Genomic DNA, 14,561 nt, shown 5'->3' on the forward strand with positions numbered 1-14,561 from the left:
AATAAATATATATACCTGTCCGGCTGCAGTACTAGTGATATTATATATACATATATATATTGATTTCATATCATTATCATCCAGTCTATATTAGCAGCAGACACAGTACGTTAGTCCACGGCTGTAGCTACCTCTGTGTCGGCACTCGGCAGTCCATCCATAATTGTATACCACCTACCCGTGGTTTTTTTCTTTTCTTTCTTCTTGATACATACTACTATAGTAGCTTACTGTAGCAGTCTGCGGTGCTGCTGAGCTGACAGTGTCCAGCAGGTCCGTCATCAGTCATCATTACCTAATAAATATATATCTACCTGTCCGGCTGCAGTACTAGTGATATTATATATACATATATATATTGATTTCATATCATTATCATCCAGTCTATATTAGCAGCAGACACAGTACGTTAGTCCACGGCTGTAGCTACCTCTGTGTCGGCACTCGGCAGTCCATCCATAATTGTATACCACCTACCCGTGGTTTTTTTTTTTTCTTTCTTCTTGATACATACTACTATAGTAGCTTACTGTAGCAGTCTGCGGTGCTGCTGAGCTGACAGTGTCCAGCAGGTCCGTCATCAGTCATCATTACCTAATAAATATATATCTACCTGTCCGGCTGCAGTACTAGTGATATTATATATACATATATATATTGATTTCATATCATTATCATCCAGTCTATATTAGCAGCAGACACAGTACGTTAGTCCACGGCTGTAGCTACCTCTGTGTCGGCACTCGGCAGTCCATCCATAATTGTATACCACCTACCCGTGGTTTTTTTTTTTTTCTTTCTTCTTGATACATACTACTATAGTAGCTTACTGTAGCAGTCTGCGGTGCTGCTGAGCTGACAGTGTCCAGCAGGTCCGTCACCAGTCATCATTACCTAATAAATATATATCTACCTGTCCGGCTGCAGTACTAGTGATATTATATATACATATATATATTGATTTCATATCATTATCATCCAGTCTATATTAGCAGCAGACACAGTACGGTAGTCCACGGCTGTAGCTACCTCTGTGTCGGCACTCGGCAGTCCATCCATAAGTATACTAGTATCCATCCATCTCCATTGTTTACCTGAGGTGCCTTTTAGTTGTGCCTATTAAAATATGGAGAACAAAAATGTTGAGGTTCCAAAATTAGGGAAAGATCAAGATCCACTTCCACCTCGTGCTGAAGCTGCTGCCACTAGTCATGGCCGAGACGATGAAATGCCAGCAACGTCGTCTGCCAAGGCCGATGCCCAATGTCATAGTACAGAGCATGTCAAATCCAAAACACCAAATATCAGTAAAAAAAGGACTCCAAAACCTAAAATAGAATTGTCGGAGGAGAAGCGTAAACTTGCCAATATGCCATTTACCACACGGAGTGGCAAGGAACGGCTGAGGCCCTGGCCTATGTTCATGGCTAGTGGTTCAGCTTCACATGAGGATGGAAGCACTCAGCCTCTCGCTAGAAAAATGAAAAGACTCAAGCTGGCAAAACACCGCAAAGAACTGTGCGTTCTTCGAAATCCCAAATCCACAAGGAGAGTCCAATTGTGTCGGTTGCGATGCCTGACCTTCCCAACACTGGACGTGAAGAGCATGCGCCTTCCACCATTTGCACGCCCCCTGCAAGTGCTGGAAGGAGCACCCGCAGTCCAGTTCCTGATAGTCAGATTGAAGATGTCAGTGTTGAAGTACACCAGGATGAGGAGGATATGGGTGTTGCTGGCGCTGGGGAGGAAATTGACCAGGAGGATTCTGATGGTGAGGTGGTTTGTTTAAGTCAGGCACCCGGGGAGACGCCTGTTGTCCGTGGGAGGAATAGGGCCGTTGACATGCCTGGTGAAAATACCAAAAAAATCAGCTCTTCGGTGCGGAAGTATTTCACCAGAAATGCGGACAACATTTGTCAAGCCGTGTGTTGCCTTTGTCAAGCTGTAATAAGTAGGGGTAAGGACGTTAACCACCTCGGAACATCCTCCCTTATACGTCACCTGCAGCGCATTCATAATAAGTCAGTGACAAGTTCAAAAACTTTGGGCGACAGCGGAAGCAGTCCACTGACCAGTAAATCCCTTCCTCTTGTAACCAAGCTCACGAAAACCACCCCACCAACGTCCTCAGTGTCAATTTCCTCCTTCCCCAGGAATGCCAATAGTCCTGCAGGCCATGTCACTGGCAATTCTGACGAGTCCTCTCCTGCCTGGGATTCCTCCGATGCATCCTTGAGTGTAATGCCTACTGCTGCTGGCGCTGCTGTTGTTGCTGCTGGGAGTCGATCGTCATCCCAGAGGGGAAGTCGTAAGACCACTTGTACTACTTCCAGTAAGCAATTGACTGTCCAACAGTCCTTTGCGAGGAAGATGAAATATCACAGCAGTCATCCTGCTGCAAAGCGGATAACTGAGGCCTTGACAACTATGTTGGTGTTAGACGTGCGTCCGGTATCCGCCGTTAGTTCACAGGGAACTAGACAATTTATTGAGGCAGTGTGCCCCCATTACCAAATACCATCTAGGTTCCACTTCTCTAGGCAGGCGATACCGAGAATGTACACGGACGTCAGAAAAAGACTCACCAGTGTCCTAAAAAATGCAGTTGTACCCAATGTCCACTTAACCACGGACATGTGGACAAGTGGAGCAGGGCAGGGTCAGGACTATATGACTGTGACAGCCCACTGGGTAGATGTATGGACTCCCGCCGTAAGAACAGCAGCGGCGGCACCAGTAGCAGCATCTCGCAAACGCCAACTCTTTCCTAGGCAGGCTACGCTTTGTATCACCGCTTTCCAGAATACGCACACAGCTGAAAACCTCTTACGGCAACTGAGGAAGATCATCGCGGAATGGCTTACCCCAATTGGACTCTCCTGTGGATTTGTGGCATCGGACAACGCCAGCAATATTGTGTGTGCATTAAATATGGGCAAATTCCAGCACGTCCCATGTTTTGCACATACCTTGAATTTGGTGGTGCAGAATTTTTTTAAAAACGACAGGGGCGTGCAAGAGATGCTGTCGGTGGCCAGAAGAATTGCGGGACACTTTCGGCGTACAGGCACCACGTACAGAAGACTGGAGCACCACCAAAAACAACTGAACCTGCCCTGCCATCATCTGAAGCAAGAAGTGGTAACGAGGTGGAATTCAACCCTCTATATGCTTCAGAGGTTGGAGGAGCAGCAAAAGGCCATTCAAGCCTATACAATTGAGCACGATATAGGAGGTGGAATGCACCTGTCTCAAGCGCAGTGGAGAATGATTTCAACGTTGTGCAAGGTTCTGCTGCCCTTTGAACTTGCCACACGTGAAGTCAGTTCAGACACTGCCAGCCTGAGTCAGGTCATTCCCCTCATCAGGCTTTTGCAGAAGAAGCTGGAGACATTGAAGGAGGAGCTAACACGGAGCGATTCCGCTAGGCATGTGGGACTTGTGGATGGAGCCCTTAATTCGCTTAACAAGGATTCACGGGTGGTCAATCTGTTGAAATCAGAGCACTACATTTTGGCCACCATGCTCGATCCTAGATTTAAAGCCTACCTTGGATCTCTCTTTCCGGCAGACACAAGTCTGCTGGGGTTGAAAGACCTGCTGGTGAGAAAATTGTCAAGTCAAGCGGAACGCGACCTGTCAACATCTGCTCCTTCACATTCTCCCGCAACTGGGGGTGCGAGGAAAAGGCTCAGAATTCCGAGCCCACCCGCTGGCGGTGATGCAGGGCAGTCTGGAGCGACTGCTGATGCTGACATCTGGTCCGGACTGAAGGACCTGACAACAATTACGGACATGTCGTCTACTGTCACTGCATATGATTCTCTCCCCATTGAAAGAATGGTGGAGGATTATATGAGTGACCGCATCCAAGTAGGCACGTCACACAGTCCGTACTAATACTGGCAGGAAAAAGAGGCAATTTGGAGGCCCTTGCACAAACTGGCTTTATTCTACCTAAGTTGCCCTCCCACAAGTGTGTACTCCGAAAGAGTGTTTAGTGCCGCCGCTCACCTTGTCAGCAATCGGCGTACGAGGTTACATCCAGAAAATGTGGAGAAGATGATGTTCATTAAAATGAATTATAATCAATTCCTCCGTGGAGACATTGACCAGCAGCAATTGCCTCCACAAAGTACACAGGGAGCTGAGATGGTGGATTCCAGTGGGGATGAATTGATAATCTGTGAGGAGGGGGATGTACACGGTGATATATCGGAGGATGATGATGAGGTGGACATCTTGCCTCTGTAGAGCCAGTTTGTGCAAGGAGAGATTAATTGCTTCTTTTTTGGTGGGGGTCCAAACCATCCCATCATTTCAGTCACAGTCGTGTGGCAGACCCTGTCACTGAAATGATGGGTTGGTTAAAGTGTGCATGTCCTGTTTATACAACATAAGGGTGGGTGGGAGGGCCCAAGGACAATTCCATCTTGCACCTCTTTTTTCTTTAATTTTTCTTTGCGTCATGTGCTGTTTGGGGAGTGTTTTTTGGAAGGGCCATCCTGCGTGACACTGCAGTGCCACTCCTAGATGGGCCCGGTGTTTGTGTCGGCCACTAGGGTCGCTTATCTTACTCACACAGCTACCTCATTGCGCCTCTTTTTTTCTTTGCGTCATGTGCTGTTTGGGGAGTGTTTTTTGGAAGGGCCATCCTGCGTGACACTGCAGTGCCACTCCTAGATGGGCCCGGTGTTTGTGTCGGCCACTAGGGTCGCTTATCTTACTCACACAGCTACCTCATTGCGCCTCTTTTTTTCTTTGCGTCATGTGCTGTTTGGGGAGTGTTTTTTGGAAGGGCCATCCTGCGTGACACTGCAGTGCCACTCCTAGATGGGCCCGGTTTTTGTGTCGGCCACTAGGGTCGCTTATCTTACTCACACAGCTACCTCATTGCGCCTCTTTTTTTCTTTGCGTCATGTGCTGTTTGTGGAGTGTTTTTTGGAAGGGCCATCCTGCGTGACACTGCAGTGCCACTCCTAGATGGGCCCGGTGTTTGTGTCGGCCACTAGGGTCGCTTATCTTACTCACACAGCTACCTCATTGCGCCTCTTTTTTTCTTTGCGTCATGTGCTGTTTGGGGAGTGTTTTTTGGAAGGGCCATCCTGCGTGACACTGCAGTGCCACTCCTAGATGGGCCCGGTGTTTGTGTCGGCCACTAGGGTCGCTTATCTTACTCACACAGCTACCTCATTGCGCCTCTTTTTTTCTTTGCGTCATGTGCTGTTTGGGGAGTGTTTTTTGGAAGGGCCATCCTGCGTGACACTGCAGTGCCACTCCTAGATGGGACAGGTGTTTGTGTCGGCCACTAGGGTCGCTTAGCTTAGTCATCCAGCGACCTCGGTGCAAATTTTAGGACTAAAAATAATATTGTGAGGTGTGAGGTATTCAGAATAGACTGAAAATGAGTGGAAATTATGATTTTTGAGGTTAATAATACTTTGGGATCAAAATGACCCCCAAATTCTATGATTTAAGCTGTTTTTTAGGTTTTTTTGAAAAAAACACCCGAATCCAAAACACACCCGAATCCGACAAAAAAAATTCGGTGAGGTTTTGCCAAAACGCGGTCGAACCCAAAACACGGCCGCGGAACCGAACCCAAAACCAAAACCCAAAACCCGAAAAATTTCCGGCGCTCATCTCTAATACACTCACAATTGTATGAGCGCATATGTGATGTTTTTTCTCGTATCTACATCTGTGAGTTGGTGACTCTATTGTTTGGCACTGTGCTGCTTTGAAGTTTTGTGCCAGAGTTTTGATGTATGTTTTGATCCTGGTAGCCACAGCCTTTGGATTTCTAAGGACAATGGGGGTAATTCTGAGTTGATCGCAGCAGGAACTTTGTTAGCAGTTGGGCAAAACCATGTCCACTGCAGGGGAGGCTGATATAACATGTGCAGAGAGAGTTAGATTTGGGTGGGGTGTGTTTAATCTGCAATCTAAATTGCAGTGTAAAGATAAAGCAGCCAGTATTTACCCTGCACAGAAACAAAATAACCCACCCAAATCTAACTCTCTATGCATATGTTATATCTGCCTCCCCTGCAGTGGACATGGTTTTGCCCAACTGCTAACAAAGTTCCTGCTGCGATCAACTCAGAATTACCCCCAAAGTCCATTACTCTCTTGAAGGTATACCTGGTGAAGGTCAGTATTCCTTTAGAGAACTGTTTGTCACGATTGGTATAAACAATATTGCATTAACAGAACTAGATATTGTACAGGGGTGTGCAGTCGGGGGAGGCAGTATCTGCTCTATATTTATTTTAATTATTTTTTTCAGTTAAATTTAGTTTGGGAGACACTGATAGTGGTGCTTCCTGTTGACAATGGGAAAGGGGCAGAAGTGGGGAGTGGGGCCAAACCACAGGCAGTAAAAGCCCATTGAAAATAGCTGTGAAAGTGGCACCTCTAGAAGTGCCTTGGTTACAGGGACATGCTTTCAGTCCATGTGAAAGCATACCCCTGTCAGTGAGGAAGATGTGATTGGACAGTGGATGCATCACTGGATACAGCTTTCCAGTGATAGATCCGATGTCATTATTGGATGGGCAGCAGGCATATGCAACGGGAACATGGCGGAGGTGTGGGCATAAGCTGAGGATGGGATTCATCGGGAATAGCTGGCGTAAAGGCAGGCCTGGATCTAAGAGGATGTTTCATGTATTCAAATAGAGCTTCAAAAATAGTTCATATCCATTAGAACATAAAAAAAAAATAAGAAACAATAGTGTAATACAATCAGTAATATAATTATTAAGAATTAATTAACTGCAAAGATATATTAGGTGTCTTAAATACTGTAGTGGTATAAATAATATTTGCATGTAAGTGTATGTACTGTTTAAAACAATTGTGTTCTATGGGACTAGGTGTGACATAATTTTGTGCATAAAAAGAGCTGATGCTGTGTCCTGTATGAGACCTTTCTAGAGACTTGAAAGAAGGATAATTGATGTTCCTACTGGAGACAAGAAATGAGAGAACAATCTCTTAACAGTCATAAAAGGTTGTATGTTCAAAAGATGCACCCCAGTCCCAATTAACCAGATCTATTTTGTCATGTTGAGAGTAATTAATCTCAAACAAGTTTATGAGACAGGGTAGAGAAGTGTCCCAGGGTTCAGTGGTTCCCCTCAAAAAGGAATTTTGTGTCAATGGACTGCCCCCCATCTACCGAGATATATTTACTTTGGATTGACTGATTCAGTAACCTCCAGCAACAAGTGAGTTACAATAAAACAAAATTGGAAGCCCTAGAAGCTGTGAGAAAATAAGTGTGAGCTCCATCCAGCTCCAAGTGTGCATTGCCTTAAAGAGAGTCCTACGATTGGTTATGTATTGAATGTTTCTGACATGACTCCTTTCATGACAAGGGAGCCTAATGCTAGCCATACATCAGACCAACTTCAGACCAACTTTTCTCCAACACTCCAAACTTCCAACCATCCAACTTGCCTGTTCAACTAAAACAGTGCTCCACACATCTAACCAACTTTTCATCACTGCTCCACACATCTAACCAACTTTTCATCAGACCAACCAACCTGACAACCTCTGTCCAACTTGTGATGTCACCGAAGTAGGCGGATAGTGCCTGCCTACAGTACTTTAGTGGGGGGTTTTTTAATTCAAAACATGCAACAGTATGGGATGAATATCACCTGCTGATTTATCCCCATGTTCAAACTAGATGTGCGGTGCAGAGGTGGTCGGTCACTCCTGTAGGTGCAGCCGGTCCCTATGATGCTGAAGGCAGTGGAGAAATAGAGCCTGGTGGCGATGAGGTGGCCGTGCCCTGCGGCCGACACAGGACAGAGGCTGGCGGCCAGTGCGGGGAGTAAGCTGGCGGCATTGGGGTGGCCGGTATCTGTATATACATACATACACACACACACACACACACACACACACACACACACATATACACATATACTGCACATAGTATGCAGGAAGCCGGCACTCATGCTTGCCTTTCAGACAATGTGCGCCGGTGCCATCCTCAAACCATGATTCTGCCAGATAACGGTTAATACAGTGCAAAGATCCGCAAAAGGCGGCACTCCAAGTGACTTTCAAATAAGACAAGTCAACGTCTCAGAAGTATTTTGCTTCAGTTCAGGATCCTGACAAAAGAACTGAAATAAACAACTTCTGAAATGTTGACAAAACAACGCTGACTTATTGTCTTATTGTCTTATTTGAAAGTCACTTGGAGTGCTGCCTTTATAGATCTTAATATATATATATATATATAGTAAAGCAAAAAAACTGCGGCACTCAGAGGCTTGATGCAAAACGTGATGTATTAAAATTAACACACGAATTCCAACGTTTCGGGGTTGGCACACCCCTTTGTCAAGGATAAGCAGCAATGCTTTTGTGTGCCAACCCCGAAACGTTGGAATTCATGTGTTAATTTTAATACATCACGTTTTGCATCAAGCCTCTGAGTGCCGCAGTTTTTTTGCTTTACTACAACAATTGTGTTCTGGAGGCACCAGAGCATCCAACATTATTAGGAGGAGTGCCGGTCCACATATTGTTTTATATATATATATATATATATATATATATAACCAATAAGTTCATTATGTTGTGATCCCTGAGTGCCGTTTTCCTTATTTTATATATATATATATATATTTTTTTTTATATATATATATATATAAATATATATATATAATTTTTTTTTTTAAGGGGCATCGCAGGAGAGAGGTTGGCAGGGGACACTGCAGTGAAGGGGTTTATAGTCCTCGCGTTTGTGCTCACCGGGAAAGGGGGAGAAATATGGTGCCGAGGCATATAGTTATCACGGGGGCGTTGGAAGGGGGATTTTCTCCACTTGCCCTAATCTTCCTCCCGGCTCCCGCTCACCCTCCGCCGCTGACAGGGGTCCCGGAGTGACAGGGGCAGCACGGCAGCAGTGATGGACTGCCGCTGCTGCCCCTGAACCTCATCACTGCTCCAATGCCGCCGCTGATGAGTCCTGATGTCCCGGGGCAGGAGTGAAGTACTCCCGCAGCCCGTCCCTGCTTCTCCTCCCGCCGCCGCCGCGATGACAGGGGCAGCACGGCAGCATTGATGGACTGCCGCAGCTGCCCCTGAATCTCATCACTACTCCTGCTCCAATGCCGCCGCTGGGATCCTGGGCTGGCCAGCAGTGAGGGTGACAAAAGTAGGTGGACACTGTCAGCCTGTGTCCACCTACTTATCGTTCAGTTGGGGGGAGAGTTTCCCCTACACCTGAACGATTAGTTGGGAAAATCAAATAGGTTTGATTTTCCCAACTAGTTGGACCGACCGTTTCTGGCCGTTTTTTAGCGTGTGGGAGCAAACGGCTGATAATCGTTTCCTCCCACACACTGCCAGATTATCTTTCCAACCAGCCAACTAGTTGGCTGGTTGGAAAGATATCGTCCTGATGTATGGCCAGCATAAGTTCTGTGATGCTAGGACAAAACCTTGGAAACATTTTTTGGATTAAAAAGCCACTTCATTTTAGCATATTCTCCATGTCTCTTGTGGAAATCATGAGCCTGTGAGGCCAAAGCTACTTACCTATCTGTAAGTAATTGTGAAATATACATTTTTGGGTGGGAAACATAAATACCCAGTTAAAGTCTTTTGTGGTGGCAGAGGAGATTTTCTATTTAACCTAATTGACCAAAGTGTACAACCACCATGACCCATCTTAGATTGTGGTATTGAAGTGCAGGCTGGGGATATTGAGCTATACATTTAGTTGATCAGCAGATGACTCTTAAAAAACCTTTAGACTTCCATAATAAATCCAACAAATAACCTTGATATGATCTTTACAATTTCCATCAAATCATATCCAAAACAATATAAAGCAGGTATATGTCATATCTAAGGTCTCAAAGAGTGATATTGCTGATCTCTGTAATGACTGTAAAACCTTTATAACACTCTCAACTGGGCAAATGTTTAATGATGAGAGTAACATGTATACTGTAATTTTCTAATAGGGGCACCATGTATAAATAGCACATTTGTGGTGCCACGAAATCCAGCTTGTATAGCTTCTTGTATCTAATTTGCTTCCCATGTGCTGTAACTAGAAGAACAATTAAAGAGTTAATTTTATAAATATGTTCAGAAATAAATTATTTTGTCTGTCTAGATTTTATATTAGATGCCTGCCAGAAAACCTGTAGTTAAAAAAAGATAATATATCAAAGGACTCAGGAAGTCAGATTAACATCTGAATTTCACTACGAAAATAAGAACAACCAAGTCTGGATTTCTTACTATGTGAATCAAGGTGTTATCATTGTGATTTGACAAGGTGGTACTGACAGCTAACCCAGACACCCTGCCCCCAAGGAGCTTGGAGGTGACAATCCTAGATGTAGTGTGAATGACAGCAAATAGAGAGAGTCTTTAAACAGTTCACAAAATAAAAGCATGGATATGAAAATATCAAACTTTAGAACAACATCATCATATTTTTTGTTTTCATAAATCTGGATGCAAATGTATGATAAGAGACAGAAAACGTATGCAGTTAAAAAATTTAAATCTGGGGATTCAGTCTAATTAAAAAACTGTCCATTTATTCTGCCTTGGCCCAGATCTACAGGGAAACATGAATTTCTTACATGTGATTGTCATTTTGTTTGTATTTCTTTATTACAGTTTTTCCTTTACCTTCATGGATTAAATCTAAAGTTTAATACATTTTGTCCTTGTAATACTAACAAAACCATATGCTTTTATGAAGATAATTATTGTTTAACCAAGCTAAACCTGTGATAGCTTGATTGTATTATACAATTTTGATGATAGGACAAGCTGTACAAACCCTTTGACTGCTAGGGTTAATTGTGTTAATTGTTAACTAACAGTGAACACAGTGTGTGCCCAGGGGTACATGCATGTAAGAGTTGATATATTGACCCCCACTGGACTAACAAGAAGCATAGTAGGTGTCAACTTTGACATTTATGTGACAGTCCCATTAACCTCATGATATAGGTGGTGGCAGGTAACAGGTGTGTGTGGGTGTGAGAGGACTGTCTGGGGGTGAACTGGCCAGTCTGTCACCTGTGTAAAAGATGAGGGCAAGAATAAGTGCTGAGATACAGTGTAAAGCTGGCTACACACCTGGCTGACAGTTTGGCTGTCCAGCTGATCCGCCGACCAGTGTAATTATTGTGAAAGTTTATGCATACTCACTTACTGACCTGCCATTCAATATGCCTGGCCACATGAACTGGTAGTGACATCACTGTTGGCAGTTCCAGTGGCCAGCAATAAATATTTGTAGATACTCCCTAACCTGATGTGAAAGCCTGAAACTTCAGTGTCTGTCACTAGAATAATGTTGGATGCTGGGAAGTGGGTGTAGTGAAGTGCACAGAATGTGTATTCAGTAGTTAGAAATGGCTGAATAAAGAAGCTGTTACCCATGCTTAGGTGTTCTTATGAACAGATAAATAAGCAAAAAAGGCATATGGGTCAGTTGCTAGGTCGTGCGTACACACAGGCAGATGTACCAGTATATCTGCAAGATATATCTGCATCTGCCATGCTTCTCAGCTGACCTGATAGGTCTGTGCATGACATCATTCACAGACATATCAACTGTATACACTAACCGGTGGTTGGGTCAACATACCTATATATCATACATCAGCTCTATGATTGATATATCAACAAGTGTGCACCCAGCATAACACCCTACCATAAACACCCACACTCTGCAGACCAAAAAAAAAGACCTGCATGCCAATTTTGCTTGCGGTTCAGATGTTGTTCTTCAAGTCTCTACAGAATGTCATTTTATAGGCAGCCCTCTGAGTCATGCTCATCCAATGGAGTTTCAGAGTATGACATTGGTTTCTGGCACCCACCTTTCAGCCTGCTTTGACCTTGTCAGTGCTGGGTATACTGATCAGATCAACAATGGGACCAAGAGAAAGACAACAAAGAGAAATATGGAAGCCTTCAATGAATGCTCTTAGCATAAATAATATATATAATATACATGACAGCCCTCTGATAATGGGCCACATCCTCTAGTACAAAACATGGGTTTCTATCGACATATTTTTGTCAAGGATCATTACTTGAAAGCTCACCTTTTGCCACTCATCATTCCAGAATGGCAGTGATAAAACTCTGTTTGTTATTCTAGGTGAGCATACAAGTGGAATCTGGAACGCCTGCTAGAAGAAGTTGTAATATACCTTTCAATGCTGCTAATATGAACTCTCTGTCGACTTGAACTTGATAATCTTCCATCAACCTTTTTCTCTCAGTAACAAAGCAACCTCTTTGTGTAGTAATTCTGCCTGAAAACAGATCTTTGCTTTATGTGTTGCCAGTGTCACCAGCATATTGGTAAATTAACCTTTGCTTTTTATTTCAAGGAAAGGCGATTTTAGGGCATCATATATTAAATGCGCCTGATAACTAACTACAGATTGTTTGGATCCTTTAAATCATTATTGTAACACATTATACAATATCCAACACATTATGCAATAGCCAGCAATACGTAGAGGTTTAAATATCCCTAGTGAAAGTGCGTTATATTACTTAAATACTACTAAGATGCCCAAAACCATATTAGTATTAATAATACAAATATTTATAATGCATATCAGTTTGCATAATAATTTATTACCCGTCTTAACGTTTTTACAGTAATGTTTTCATTACCTTACATCTAATTTATATTTTCAATACTTGCCAAATTTGACAATTTGTTTCTAAAAGTCTCTTTTTAACCACCGTAAGATGTTTTATTGCTAATTGTAATTCACCAGTGCAGCAAAAAGACAACCATTACATGTCTCACTTTTCACGTGTGTGATTTAAGTGGAATAATCCAAAATTAAGTGGGATAGTCCTGATTTGAAGGGGCTGTACCAAGATTGCAATTATCATGACTTGTCCTCATTTTGGTACAGATGGCTGGCATGTAAATGCCATTGTTGTAGGCGCAGCATTGAAGTGATGGTTTGGGGAAAGAAGGGAGGGCTACCATTTTTGAAGACATGTCCACTGTGGTATGGACCAGTGGCAGATTCCACTCTAAACACATAAGGCACCTGCCTAGGGATGACATTTGCTTGGGGTGGAACAGCAACCAGTAACCCACCTGCATTAGAGCAGCTTGAGATACCCCCCGGAGTGCAAGGCCACACATGGGCTCTGCCACGGCTGACCTCCATTATTCTTCTAACACTGAAGAAAAAACTCCAGCTGCGGCTGGCTGGATTAGCACACTACCAACACCCGATGACCTCAGCAACATCATCCATGTTATGTAACACATTGCTATGTTGCCTGTCAGGAGAGACCTCACTCATCGTGTCTGGACCGGAGGAGACAGGAGTGGAGGAGACCCGCCGCTGCACAAAGCTCCTGGTGTGGCTGAGGAGGATCCGAGGATGCGGCCCAACGAACAGACAATCAGTGTAATACCCCCCACTGTAAATTACAGTAGGGGGCATTATATTTATACTATAGGGTGGGGGGGGCATTACTGTATATTCTATACTAAAGGGGACAGGAAGCACATTATATTCTATAGTACAGGGATGGTAGAGGGACATTAAATTCTATACTATGGGGAGGGGGGAGGGGTCACATGTTATGCTATAGTATGGGGAGAGGGGAGGCTAACTATATTCTATAATATGGGTAGGTACGTAATATTCTATACTATGGGGAGGGGGGGGCACATTATGTTCTGTACTATGGGGTGGGCCACAAAATTTATTTTTCTTTTTTTTTGGAGAAGCCACTGGTGTTTTGCCTAGGTGCATCCTGACTCCTAAATCCACCTCTTGTGTGGACATGCCCCTAATGATACTTCCACACCCCCTTTCAGATGTATCCCACTTATCTAAACTATCTAAGGTAAGGTTAGTCAGGTGTTTTACAGATTCCCCATCAATGGTTAAAGCAACACAACTATGTTTTCCTTTGAAAACACTGTCCCAGTATTCAGAATTTAATGAGAGCTGTTTTGTGGCTCCTGAGGCTAACCTCTGCTAGAAAACAACCATCTCCATGCAAAAATGAGAACTCACAGGGTAAATAGTATTCTCCCTGCAATTAGAGGGGTTCCAACATTTGTCATGGCTACCTTAGACATAACTATGCTCCATACATTTTTCCTCAGGGTTTGTCTTATGTCTGTAGTCTTAGATCTGCAGGCAGCTTTGTTAGAACTCACACTATCATCATCATGATATTGAAAACCCATTATTTCCTAAATACATTTTCTTTTTGCATCTGCATAGCTCCAGGCTGGGCCTGTGTTCAGATATTGTCTGTATGATTTATAATTACACCATCACTTTTACATATCCCCAAAGCCTATCATTTGGCTGAGGCTAACAGGAGGCGACTAAGCATAGTAGTTTCACCTGAGGGTGGCCAGGGTCAAAGGTCACCTGTAATAGCTTCTGTATGCATTTGTAGACCTGTAAATAAGACCAGAGCATGATACACTTCAATACACTTTCTTTGTCTTAGACGGATGCTCTAATCAAACAAATTACTTATCCCGTGAT

The sequence above is a fragment of the Pseudophryne corroboree genome, chromosome 4 (assembly GCF_028390025.1).
Source record: "Pseudophryne corroboree isolate aPseCor3 chromosome 4, aPseCor3.hap2, whole genome shotgun sequence".
NCBI lineage: Eukaryota > Metazoa > Chordata > Amphibia > Anura > Myobatrachidae > Pseudophryne > Pseudophryne corroboree.